This window comes from Stegostoma tigrinum, chromosome 25 (genome assembly GCF_030684315.1).
Source record: "Stegostoma tigrinum isolate sSteTig4 chromosome 25, sSteTig4.hap1, whole genome shotgun sequence".
NCBI classification, from domain to species: domain Eukaryota; kingdom Metazoa; phylum Chordata; class Chondrichthyes; order Orectolobiformes; family Stegostomatidae; genus Stegostoma; species Stegostoma tigrinum.
Window position 1 is genome coordinate 9,006,062 of NC_081378.1, and position 14,413 is coordinate 9,020,474.

Below are 14,413 nucleotides of genomic sequence, written 5' to 3' on the forward strand. Positions count from 1 at the left end.
ATGGTTGGCCTATATCTGTGACAACCAGATCCCCAAATTAACAAAAAAAATCAGTCATGCACTTCTTATGCAGACGTTATATAAAACCCTAGCTCGACCACAATTAGAGTGTTGTGAACCTGCCTACTTTTCACAATCCCAAAGAGAGCCTTAAATTCACAAAATGGGGCATTGACTCTTTGAAAGGGTGTCTTACCTCTTCCAAAAAGCAATATACCTCCATTAAAAAGGGCAACTTACTTCCCTCAAAGATGTCCATGATCAGATCTGAAGAGGTACCTTATGTTTCTGGCAGGGTTCTCTGGTTGTTCAAAACAAGTATATTAACATCAGACCTTCTCTTACCGGGCATAACCACCAAACCCCAGGTTCCACACTCCAGTGGAGTCAGCAGATTATTTAAACAATTAATTGCCTCCAGGAACATCACATGCATGAACTACAGTCCTCCAACCCATTCCAAACCCCATGAAAATCAGACATGCTGAGAAAATCATAATTCCTGACTACTTCCGGCATTTTTGCCACAGCGGAGATGCTGTCCATCATGCAAAATTCCAGGACATAGTCCCAAACTGGGAAAATCATGCCTATAATCGCTGACTTAATTTGAGAAATGCAAAGCAAGGTCTCACAAACATCAATGAGAAAATGACTGAACAATCAGTTTGACTGATTGTAGTTGAGTGATAAGAATAAGGCAAGACTCTTTGTTTACTTCTTGAAATAATATGATGAGATCTTTTACACTGGAGGTAAATGGAGGTCCAGTTTAGCATCTCAATCAAGAGGCCTGCAGCACTCCCTTAACGCTGTCTTGTTTATCAGTGTAGATCCTGTATTGAAGCCTCTGGGGTGCCACTTGAACCCATGACCTTCTGATTAAGGGAGAGCTACAAAGTGACTACTCTGACAAGTTGTCTCAAGTACCAACGCAGTTCCCATCACTGACTAATTAAAGAACTAGTCAGGGCTAATTATCCTGGAGTGTTATATTTGGTCCAATCGAAGCCAAGAATAAAGAGTTAGCATAACTTGACCTTTCCTATAGGCTTGACTCCAAGAGCCTGTAAAATCTCACAACAAGTTTTGAAATGGAATATCCAACATTATACTGTCATTAATGTTGCTATCTTTGGGGAATATGTTATGAAATGAGGGTGTTTTGACGTTCAGAATAAAAAATATAAACTTGTCCCCAGAGCATCATTACAGCTGCTAGTTTGGGAGTACCTCACACAGTATGGAAAGATAATGTTAACACAGCAGTGTAAAGGCCTAATGGCTCATTTTTCCCACTGAATTCCCATACTTTTTGATGAAAATCATGAAAATTTCACTCTGAGGACACTTGACAAGGGTTTCTTGAGTTTAATTTCTAACATTTCAATTCTTTTATATAATAGTATTACACTTGCAACTCCCAATTTGCCAAGCATAGAAGGGGCAAGAAATTAATGGGAAACAAACAAAGATGGGAGAAAAAAAAACAAAGAAAGACAAACAGAAAGAATAAGAACAAAAACAATCTACACATTTTAGTTTGTATTTCTTCTATGATTTATTAACTTCTGGTTTCATTTTTGGGTTTTTGATGACGTGGAAGTGCTGGTGTTGGACTGGAGTGGACAAAGTCTGAATTCACACAACACTGGGTTATAGTCTAACAGATTTATTTGTAATCACAAGCTTTTTGAGCACTGCTCCTTCATCAGGTGAAGGTTTTTTAATTGTTACAGGGTTAGTAGGAACGGCCGATGCTGGAGAATCTGAGATAACGAGGTGTAGAGCTGGATGGACACAGCAGGCCAAGCAGCATCAGAGGAGGAGGAAAGCTGATGTTTTAGACTGCTTGGCCTGCTGTGTTCATCCAGCTCTACACCTTGCTACCTAAGGTTTTTAGATTAATGTTTTTCAAATACGATTAGTGCTTGTCTCATATTTTCAATGAAAGGTGCTCCATAGCTGGAGTTCGAAGACCGGTCAGTTTTCAAAATGGAGACTGATAAATTTTCAGGCACTTGTGTGCACAGTGGTCTATGAGTTTACATTAAATACACAGGACTTCACTGAGGCATTCTCTTCAGCAACTTATATACGTCTATTAATTTGCAGAATCTATAATGAAGGAGAAAACACAACTCATTTCTCTCTCATGTTTACTCATGACTCATACAGGATGAATACTTAATAAAAACCGAAAGAACTGCGGATGCTGTAAATCAGAAATGCAAAACAGAAGTTGCTGGAAGAGCTGAGCAGGTCTGGCAGCATCTGTGAAGAGAGTCAGAGTTAATGTTTCGTGTCCAGTGATCCTTCCTCAGGACCCTTCCTTCTGAGGAAGGGTCACCAGTACAAAGGTGAATACTTAATTGCTTGTCTTTTTGAAAACACTCATTAAAACTGATGCCTTTGACAAATTGATTTTGCACTTGGGAAAATTTAAGCTGGTCAGAGAACCATGGTGAATTTATCATATCTTACTAATCTCATAGAATTTTCTGAAATGGCAACTGTCATTGTGGACAGGGAAGTGTATCTGTTATTGTCACACTTGAAGCACCATTGTGCAGTGGACTTCATAAAGTGTGGAGGCAGGGTCCTCAAAATAGCACATGACAAAGAGAATTCTGAGGAGGAGATTGAACAAACCCCAACAAATTACTTTCAATGCAATGAGCTTTAATTCTTTGATAAGTGTCAGTTACCAGTTCCCCATATTTATGCCATACTATATAATGCTGTCCCTCTAAAGGATATAAAATCAAGGTAGTATAATCAATAAGTCATGAGAACTGGTGAAAACCTGAAGAACTTAAAAATTTTACTTTCTTTAGCTTTGAGAATTAAAGCACATTGAATTGACTCAAGAAGCGATAATTCCATTTCAAGTAGCTGCAGCAAGACATTTTCGAAGTACTGATGTAATCCTTAGTGAGATACCTATAATGTTGAGAGAATTTTGTTTGAAACCGAACTAATTAAACTTGACATGGAGCACGTTGGGGCCATTATTTTTGGAAAGAAAGTTGATAGGCAGTTGACTCAGTCAGGACAGTATTCTCACAACAAAACGTGTTTCTCATCAGAGTTGGGCAAGTATTATTGGCATAGGATTCAGAAAGAAAAAATGCAATAAATTTGCCTTACAGAGACAATTTGCACACCATGTGGCAAAAGTCAAAATCCTGCTAAATAATACAGTAATGAGTGAAGAAGAATAAAGTAAAATAGTAGAAGAGATTAGGGAGCACAATGAAATCCGTAAAAAAAAACAATGCCACCACACCCTATCTTAAGGCTTCCATTGGCATGTGACTTCAATGAGGTTATAAATATTGATCTAAACATACAGGAAAAAGGGTGTTTTTCTCTACATTTTATAGATCTGTGACTAGATATATTCTTCCTACAATAATACTATCTGAGGCGCGAAATGCTTATTAATGACAAAATCATGGAAAAATGGATACGGTCACCTGTATCTGACAATGGAGGGGAATTTGTCAGTGATGAGCTCAGCGGCAAGTGCAAAAATTTCAACATCTTAGTCACAAAAGCAGGAATTCCTTCAGCAATGGATTCTGTGAAATGAATCACACGGTAATCAGTGAAATGTTGCATTAAATTTTAGCTGATCAACAGTATTGTAAATCAGATTTGCCATGCAAAGAATTCAGTTTACGTGATTGGAGTGTATAAGCACTATCAGCTAATCTATCAGAGAAATCTCAAATTGCCTTCTGTTTTGTGTGCAATTTTCCTTTTGTTTTAGAAGTTATGGCTAGGGTTCCAACTGTTCTGCGCTTTTGAATGTTGTACATACAGCAAGACAGGCTTTCATGAAAACTGAAGCCTCAGAAGACTCACAGGACACATAGGCACCATACAAAACTAAAGCAAATTATTGCAGATGCTGGAAATCTGAAATAAGTCAGAAAGTGCAGGAAATGCCCAGCAAGGTGGTCAACATTTGTGGTGAAAGAATAGGCAGCTTTATTAATCCTGCCCTGAAGGTGGTGAGATAGACAAATAATTGGGTGAATTAGATCTGGAAAGATATTTGCCCCATTCTTGCTAAGTCAGCTAATATGTGCTGGGTGGCTTTATCCATTAGGAACTTGGCACAGAAGCTCGAACGCATGCACGAGCAGGTTCAGGAACAGCTTCTTTCCAGCCATTAACAGCTTGTTGCTTGGACTCTATCCTCAGATAATGTAACCTGCAATGTAACCTGTCTGCCCCTAAGTCTTTTTGATCTGTGCATCCTTTGCTTGTTGTGATCTGCCTGTACTGCTTGTACACATAGCTTTTCACTGCATTTTAGTACATGTGACAATAAAATCAATCAATCAATTTTTTTTATTCTTTCACCGTATGTGGGCATCACTGGTCAGGCCAATGTTTATTGCCCATCCCCTAATTGCCCAGAAGGCAGTTAAGAGTCAACCACATTGCTGTGGGTCTGAAGTTACATGTAGGTCAGACTGGGTAAGGATGGCAGTTTCCTTCCTTAAAGGATGTTAACGAACCACAAAGGTTTTTTCTGACAATTGGCAAGATCATCATTAAATTCCCAATTCCAGGTACTTGCTGAGTTTAAATTCAACTACCTGCGATGGCAGGATTTGAACTCAGGTCCCCAAAATATTACCAAGGTTTCTGGATTAATACTCCAGTGCTAGGCTACCTAGAAGTCACCAATTCAGAAGAGTGGTTTATTTCCTGACTGGGTGCGTGTGTGTGTGTGTGTGTGTGTGTGTGTGTGTGTGTGTGTGTGTGTGTGTGTGTGAGAGAGAGAGAGAGAGAGTGAGGGTTCGTGTTGGCACTATTTGGCCCAATCTAGAGCCAATTAAGGACAGGGATGTGGATCAAGGAGGACTGCTGAAGGCCACCCGCTGCCTTTGCTTCCAACTTAACCTGCATCTCCTCTCAACATGGCCCCAGCCATTAAGACCCAAAAGGAAACAATCTCCCTTCTTGCCAATGGATTCCCTGAAGTCTGGGCCTCCAGAGCAAGCAACAATGTCTGGGACATGGATGCTGCTGAGCTATGATTGGCTGTCGACTTCTGGGCAGGGTGGCATCTCACTGTCAAAGCTCATGATTTGCTGAAGCTCACCAGTCTGCTCTTAGGTGGTTATTTGGAGCTTGACCCAGCGAGCATTGTCATTGTTTGGCGTTGTGGGGATGTAGGGAGTGGTGATTGGTGGGCAACCAGTTACATTTGAAAATGATGCTCCCACACTTAATTTGTGGAACATTAAATCTTAATCAGAGTTAAACTCTCAGGATAAAAGGTTAACAATCTGAAATGATTTTCTCTCTGACACTGTTTCCTGCTCAGGACAGTATTTCTAAGTATAACCTGTTTTAAGTTCATATAAAGATAATTTGAGGCAGACTTACTTCTGTAAAACCGATACATTATGATGGAGAGAGTTAAAGGGAATGGAAAAGCCTCTGGTAAAGTAGTAAGTGATGACGGGAAGACAATATTTATCAGAAATCTAAAGAAGAGCCCTGAAAATGAGTTGGTAGGTGAGGCGCTGGACAGTGTGCGGCTCAGTACAGAATATACGTAACTTTGATGACTTGCCCCCATAGTGAATGGAATGAGATCAGCCAGGTGTACCTCATAGAATATGAGTTCCCCAATTGGGTCTGTTAACCTGGTCCAATCCGGGAGCATTGGCTGACATATAAAAGGGGGTGTGTCAGAAAAGCTGATGCTCTGGTAGTTGACCCTGAATGAGGCCGTACTGAAGTCAAGAACTGTTCATGTGTCAGTAAAGGTGGACTTGGTGATGGATACCAGTCTCTGTGGAGTTATTTCACCCCCAATTGAGTTGAGGTGGGAAAAAGCAGGAACTACTTAAAGATAATTTAAGATTCTTACCTCACAACTTCTGGCATTCCATCAGTGGAGGATTGTTCCATGGTCTATATGTGAACCATGAGGTGATACCTAGCAAGCATGGATGCACCACGACAGGGATCCCTCTTGTTTACACCCATGCCTAACCATGTTGTGGCAGCAGTGGTAGGATCTGTGTGAAAAGAGCCTCCCTTAACCTTCATACCAATTCCCATCGCACCCTTTGCTATCACCTGCCAGGCTGGTCGCAGCACTCAGCCCAGTGCCCCTGTGTTGCAGTGCTTCAAGACCTCTCCCAATCCTTGGGTCGACTGTAGAAATGTATCTGCAAATCAATGATTAGGCATTCTAGAGGACGTGTATCTTGCAATATAATACTTTGTAGAAAATGTGGGACTTCTGGTTTGATTTATTTTTGAATTTTGTTTGTACGTATGAACCTTTGAAGAGAGGCAACGGCAAAGTTGCCAATAGTCTTATCATGTCATAGGCTTCTCTCTCATTAGAGAGGGTGACAACTGGTGATGGTTTAACTTGAGAGTTTCCACACCTCAGGTGAGGGGAGAGCTTGAGAAAGAAGGCCCTTTGTGATAAACTCAGATGGTGTGGGAATTGAATATTGGCATCACTCACCAGCTGTTGAGCTAATTGACCACCATCAGCTGAGGGATGAGGCAACCCATTAACTGGATATTAATTATGATTGATTGTTTGCAGTTGATGATGTTACTTGAGGATCTTTTCACATTTTCACATTTTTCATTAGAAAAGAAATCAAGGAGACATTTAAGCTTTGCTTTATTTCCATGGCAATGCACTGATCCATCAGAACTGCCTGATCTAAGAATTAAAATTGATGGATAACTATTCCTGCTGGATAAAATGGTGTCCCTTTTTATCAACTGTGTTTCTTGTGTCCTAGTTCTGGTGAGCTCAGGACAAAAAGAAACAGAACACCCAGGAACAAGAATATGCCATTTGGCTCCTTAAGCCTGCTCTACTGTTCAATAGGATCACAGCAGATCGTTTATCTTAATGCCATATTACCACTTTCTCTCTACACTTCTTGAATCCACTAAAATCTAAAAATGTATCTGTCTCTTTCTTGAATATGTTGGCATCTACAATGTTCTGTGGTACCGAATTCCACACCCTTTGAATGAAGAAATATGCCATCACCTCAGTCCTAAATAGTCTACCCCATATCCTGAAATTCTGTCCAATGGTTCAAGACTTCCAATAAGGAAAACATCATCTCTGTATCCGCTCAGTCCAGCTCTGTTAGAATTTTACACGTTTCAATCAGATTCCCTCTCATCCTTCTAAACTCCAGTGAATACAATCCTAGTCAAACAAAATCTCCTCTCATAGAACAGTCCTGCCATCGCCAGTATCAACCTAGTTAACCCCCACTGCACTCCCTCTATGGCAAGTATGTCCCTTCTTAAGTTGGGAGGCCAAAACTGAAGGCAATTACTCCAGCTATGGTCTCACTAAGGCAGTGTGTAATTGAATTAAAATCCCCGTACTTCTGAACTCAAGTCCTCTTGCAATAAGGGTCAATATATTATTTGCCTTCTTAAAAGTTTGTTGCAACTGTCTCTCCAGTTTTATTGACTAGTGGGTAAGGACATCCAGATGCTTTTGTATACCCACACTTGCCAATACTATACCATTCAAATAATACTCTACCTTTCTGTTTTTCACACCAAAGTGTAAAATTTTACATTTAGCCACATTGCACCGCATCTGCCATGCAATTGGACAGTCACTCAACTTGTCCAAACCTCCTTAAATTGCTCTTTGCATTCTCTATACAATTCACAATCCCATCCAGGTTTGTGTTCTCACGAATATTGGAAACCTTGCATTCGGTTCCCTTTTTCAGGTCACTTATGCATATAGTGAATAGATGGGACCACATGCTAAAGCTTGCAGCATTCCATGGCTGTCACTGGGATAAAAATTCACTTATCCCCACTCTCTCTTCCCTACTTGTTAATATATTACCTCCAGTCCCATGTACTTTAACTTTACTCAGGAAACCTCTTATGAGCTTGGCAAGAAAGTGCACCGATAGTACTTTCAGAAAGGCTGGTGGGTGAAATAAGAACCAGAGGTCAAAGCCTCAAAATAAGGGGCAGCAGATTTAGGACTGATTTGAGGAGGAACTTTTTCACCCAAAAGGTTGTGAATCTGTGGAATTCCCCTCCCAGTGAAGCAGTTGAGGATACATCAAATGTTTTTAAGGCAAAGATAGACAGATTTTTGAACTGTAAAGGAATTAAGGGTAATGGTGAGTGGGCAATTTAGTGGAGCTGAGTCCACAAAGTGATCAGCCATAATCTTATTGAATATCAGTGCGGGCTTGATGGATCTGATAGCCTACTCCTGCTCCCATTTCTTATTGCCTTATGACAGTTACCATGAGTCCAATTCAAGGTCTTTAGAAGGGTCTCAGTGCTTTACCAGGTTATGATTATCAGCCTATAGGGAATTATTTACCATGATCTCCAGGGACCTCATCTCCCATTGGAACAAAAGACATACTTGCCTATTCTCTCTTTGTGATAAGACCAGAGGCTGCTGTGGTCAAGGTGGCTGTGTTCTCTCTTTCTCCAGTCATGAACAGAGCAGTGTCGACGGTTTCAGGTGTATGTAGGCAGTTCTACTCCACCACACTTGTGGCAATATAGTGATAAGAGTTTCAGGGCTACTGTATGAGAACCAACAGCCCACTATATTAACAAAATAATTTTCACTCTTGATTGCAACTATTGCAAACATGCGTTTTCCACAGCTCAAATCTTCCGCACCCTCTAAACTTATTATCCCAGGTCCAGTCAGCTCAAATGTACACCATTGGTGTTACTATCCTTCACAGATTTCTGCCCTCATTTCTTTACTTCTGTAGAAAAGAAAATGATATGTCGTCCCATTAAGCGCTTTCAGTTGTCCCATACAGACTGTGTTTGATGACTTGGATGGGGAATGCAAGGGTTAAGTTTGTATGTTATTGGAATAGGACAATGACATGTAATGGTATTGAGGAGAGTTTTTACAGCACACAGACAGCTGAAAGTCTCAGTGCAAGTGCTGGAAGATGGCCACATGGCTACCCAGGAAGGTCCATTTCTTCCATGAAATACTGCACAAGGATTTTCAGTGAAATCAGTGAGATCATTAGCCATGCCGTTCTAAAGACTGTGATTGGACCCATGGTAACTGTCAACACAACTTTATAAGGTCTCATCAAGGGAAACTGAACACCACAATTAAGTTCAGTGATAATGGAAACTGCAAATGTTGGAGAATCTAAGATAACAAAGTGTAGAGCTGGATGAACACAGGTGGCCAAGCAGCATCTTAGGAGCACAAAAGCTGACGTTTAGGGCCTAGACCCTTCATCAGAAAAGGGGGAGGGGGAGAGGGTTCTGAAATAAACAGGGAGAGAGGGGGAGACGGATCGAAAATGGATAGAGGAGATTTTATCTGCCTCTCTATGGCTAGTTTTCCGGTAAAGGTTGTGACAAAGAAGTTGGAAAACACAGTTACATCTATTTATAACCAAACCATAAATGACAAATTGTGGGGAGAAATCAGAGTTAACGTTTCGGGTTGTGTGACCCTTCCTCAGCTCTGAACGGTTCAGTTCTGAGGAAGAGTCACTCGACCCAAAACATTAACTCTGATTCCTCTCCACAGATGCTGTCAGACCTGCTGAGCTTTTCCAACAATTTCTGTTTTCTGCTTCCGATTTACTGCATCTGCACTTCTTTCAGTTTTCAAATTACATGTGTTGCAAATCTATAGAGGACACCATTCACTTTGGAATACTATAATCATGTTTCAAAAATAAATCCTTGCTGGGTTAACCTCAGCTTAAATAAAATGTATTCTCTCAGTGCCTCTGAAGATTTTAACTTTTTATGGGATTATATCCTACAGGAGCTACCTACCCCGAGACAATTTTGATTCTTCTGCATCAGCCAGTCCAGGCAACAAGTGCAGCAGGCTAATTAACCAATTATAGCTGAGGCATCATAGCTGAGGCATATCTGACATTGACGTGAAGCAACTCAAACAATGAAGGCCAGTGCATGTATAACGTGCATTCTCTTTTAGTTTAAATCTGTTTATTTCTTTAACATGTGCGGAGTGTAACAATATATTTCCACTTACAGATCATTCCTCTTACTAAGTCTGTGAGATCTTCAATGCACTAAAGCAATGCAGTGCTACATCTGCCTATGTATGAAAAGCTACTTCAACAAGAAGACAGTGCCTCGTCAAATGTTGTGATTTCTCATTGCCCTTTCTTTTGCTCCTTGCTGATGCAAAAAAGTAAGTGATGAAACAAAAGCCAAAACCTCATATTTTGCATTAGTATAGACTGCAGCTCAAATGTGCTACTGAGGGACCTGACCTGTCAGACCCAGACTTTCCCCCTGCCCCCGCCTCAGCCTCATCATTTCTGCTACCCTCAGCTGCTCAGCTTCCGACAGCTGGTCTTTCTTTCAACCCCAATAAATCTCTGACTGACTTTCTAAAACAAACACCATTGAGGAGAATGATCCTTCCAATAACATTTTGTCAGCTCCAATCACCTCGGAGTTATGAATTTGACTACCCGTAACAGCTGGCCTCTACACAGTCCCTTGCTGTCATTTCCTTGTCTCGGCAACAGACTGCCCGCCTTTTGGAGACTAGCAGGTTACATCATCGCTGCAAAAGCAAACACAGCAATTACTTTTCAAAACATGAGCTACGTTGCCCGCTTGTCTGCCTTTGTCAGGAAGAGGTTTCGTTGGTGTTGTAAGAAAAAGGATTCACATTGAACTGAGCCAATTTACGCATTCATTGTGGTATTCAATTCCAATTTGCCCGGCTAAAGCAGAAAAAAAAGTTACCGTTGAATTAAGATAATAAAATGTGAGGCTGGATGAACACAGCAGGCCCAGCAGCATCTCAGGAGCACAAAAGCTGACGTTTCGGGCCTAGACCCTTCATCAGAGCGCTGAATTAATCCTGACAGAGATTTCACAATAACAATGCATGATGATAATATGTTAGCACTGTTACTGTTGGGTCCCACAGGATGTCATGCTTGACTCTGAAACGTGACAGCTTTCATTGAACTTCAATTGACTTCATTCACTTTTTTTTATTCATTTACGGGTTGTAGTACTATTGACCGGGTCAGTATTCATAGCCTATCTCTAGCTATCCTTGAGAAGGTGGTGGCGAAGTGCAGTCATTAAGTCATAGAGATGTAGAGCATGAAGGCAGACCATTTGAACCAAATCATCCATGTTGACCAGATATTCTAAATTAATCTAATCCTATTTGCCAGCATTTGGCCCATATTCCTTCAAATCCTTCCTACTCATGTGCAATCCAGATGCTATTGAAATGTTGTAATTGTACTAGCCTCCAATACTTCCCCTGGCAGCTTGTACCATACACACGCCACCCTCTGTAGGAAAAAGTTGCCCTTTAGGTCCCTTTTAAAGCTTTCTCCTCTCATCTTAAACCTATAAACTCTAGTTTTGGACTCCCCTACCCCAGGAAAAAAGGCCTTGACTATTTACCCTATCCATGCTCCTCATAATTTTATAAACCTCTGTATGGCCACCCCTTAGCCCCCGACGCTCCAGGGAAAATGACCCCAGCCTCTCCCTGTAGCTCAAACCCTCCAACCCCGGCAATATCCTTAAAAATCTTTTCTGAACTATTTCAATTCCACAACATCTTTCCTATAGCTGAGAGAGCAGTACTGAAGGCAGTTTTCTAAAAATGGTTGATTTCTTAGTAATGTCATTAGGAGGGAGTTCCAGAATTTTGACCCAATATAGAGACATAAGAATTTTTACAGGGCAGAAAGAGGTATTTGTCCCATCATGTCTGGGCTGAATTAAGAATCTATCCATTCCAATTTTGTTTTCCAATATTAGGCCTGTAGCCTTTTATGCTATGGCATTTCAGGTGCTCAGGTAAAAAATTTCTAGATGTCTTGGGGTGTTCTATCTCTACCCCCCTTTTAGGCAGTGAGTGCCAGATGCCCACCACCCTCTGGGTGAGAAAAGAAGAAGATTCCTCACACCCTCTCTAAATCTCCTGCTCCTTACCTTAAAACTATCATTGACCCTCTACTTAAGGGTAAAATTTCAGGGGTCAATAAAAAGAGAATGGTGACCACGTAAATCAAAGAATTTCTAATGTCGATAACCGAAACTAGACCTACTTTTGTAACTCTCAACCCACTCTGCTGATCCAGTTCTTTTTAATGTTATCAACTGAGCCAGAATCAAGACCTGCTTTCTGGCTTTCATGTTTTTTAAATTTACAAAAAATACACTTTATTCATAAATTATCCTGAAGTATTTCACTAAACAATTCAATTAAGGTATTGCAGAGAAAATAATTAGAAAATTTACATTCCTCATTTGTGCATTACATCTACTATCCTCTAGGGGATAAAGCCTTCTCATCATGCCCTATTGCATCCTTGAGATTTATACTCCCTGCACCGTGCAAGTAACCTACTATAACTCTTATTTTCTGCCATAAATTTGCATTATTTATCTTCTTAAGCTTCTATGCTCACCCCGGCCAGAAGAAAATCATGGAATCATACAATCCATATGAGTGTGGAGCAGGCCTTATGGCCCATTGAGTCCACACCAACCCTCCGAAGAGCATCCCATCCAGATCCAACCTCCTACCCTATCCCTGTAAACCTACATTCTCCATGGCTAATTCACCTAGCCTGCACATCCCTGGACACAATGGGCAAAGTAGCATGGCCAATAAACCTCACAAGTCATCAGGTTACCAGCAACTCAGACCCAATTTAGTTCATTCATCCAGAAAATCCCTGAAGGTCCTGCTGTTGCATCCATTCATTTATTAAATGATTGAAGGATGCATGGTCATTGTTTTTTTTCTGGAAAAAGTTATCGCACTCTGCATGAAGATGATTTTCCTAATATAAGTACCAAGTTGTGTAACTTCCTTGACTTGTTTGAAATGGCGTTATGCTCCCACAGTTAACTTGAAAGTAATATTCAAAATTATTACTATATAAGTTGTTATAGTCCTGCATCAGATTCCATCTTATAAAACATCTCTACCGGCCAAAAAGCGAAAGACCCTTCAGTTTTTCTGTGAAGTCCAGACCACTGACATCATAGGTCAGAAATTATTGCAAAAAAACTCGGCAGGCCTGGCAACATCTACGGAGAGAAAGCACAGTTAATGTTTCAAGTCCAGTGATCCTTCTTCAGAACTGATTTAGCTAGGAAGAGGTTGGTATATATGCTAGAGAAGAGGATGGAGGTAGGGGAAGGAGTAAACGGTAGGTGGAGATGGAGCTCAGAGACAGAAAAACACTTGAGCAGACAAAGCAGTGAGTAAAGTTTGGGCTGGGAGAATCAATAGCTGCTAATGGGAATTGGTCACTGGGCCCAAAATGTTAACTCTGTTTTCTCTTTGCAGATGCTGCCTGAACTGTTGAGTTTTACCAGCAACTTCTGACTTTGTTTCTCATTTCCAGCATCCCAAGCTCTTTGATATTTTTGACATCAAAAATCATCTTTGAGACTCTTCTGACTATAGTGTTTGAGTGCCTCTTCTGTTTCTCAGTATCTCGAGAAAGATATAGCTGAGGAGTGGACTGACTGGATCACTGCATGGTTTGATTTTGATTTCTGCTAACATGTGTATCAGGAAGATGATGATCTAGTCATATTGTCACTGGACTGTTAATCCAGAATTTCAATTCAATAAAAAAAAATTGGAATTAAGAATCTGATGATGACAATGAATCCATTGCTGATTGTCGGAAAAACTCATTTGGTTCACTCATATCCTTTAGGGAAGGAAACTGCCTTCCTTACCTGGTCTGGCCTACACGTGACTCCAGACCCACAGCAATGTGTTTCAGTGGGTAGGATTCCTGTCTTTACACCAGAAAATTTTGGGTTTATGTTTGAATCCAAAGAGGTGAGCACAAGGCCCATCCTAGCCATCTTGTGCAGTACTGAGTGAGTACTGCGTAGGTAGAGGGCTGCGTTTTGAGCGTGTTGACTCGTTGAACCTGGTATAAATGTAAACGTTATTTTGCTATCGTAATGGTACAATTTTAAAGAAAACCAAAGGTATCTACTCCAGTCCTTTACTTGCTCCACCAAATTGGTTGTCATCAATCCTACATTATTACAGCAGTCACCACACATCACAGAGTACTGATTTGGCTGCGAAATTTTGGGTCAACCTCGGATTGTGCAAGGTGTAACATAAATCCCTTGTGTTTCTCTTTCTGCCTCTCTTTGTGATAAGGACATGGGATTTGGCTCCTCAGGGTGAGAAGACTATGCAGAGGACAGTGGTGAAGTGGTAAAACTGAACCATTAATCCAGGCAAATGCTCTTGGGCTATTAGTTCAAATACCACCATGGCAGCTGATGGGAATTAAATTCAGTTGTTAAATGTGGAATACAAAGGTAGTCTCAGCAATCGTGATTGTGAAGCTAT

The 14,413-nt window shown here is 40.8% G+C and overlaps 1 long non-coding RNA gene across 1 annotated transcript in view; it reads right to left on the minus strand.

The window, feature by feature from the left end:
• Nucleotides 1-2,199: 2,199 nt before the first annotated feature.
• LOC125463328 (uncharacterized) overlaps nt 2,200-14,413 on the minus strand; it is a 203,791-nt gene continuing 191,577 nt past the window's right edge. Inside the window, exons 4-5 of the long non-coding RNA XR_007249811.2 lie at nt 3,480-3,584; nt 2,200-2,274 (exon numbers count right to left, since the gene is read on the minus strand). This is a non-coding gene — a long non-coding RNA (uncharacterized LOC125463328). The remainder of the gene's footprint in view (nt 2,275-3,479; nt 3,585-14,413) is intronic.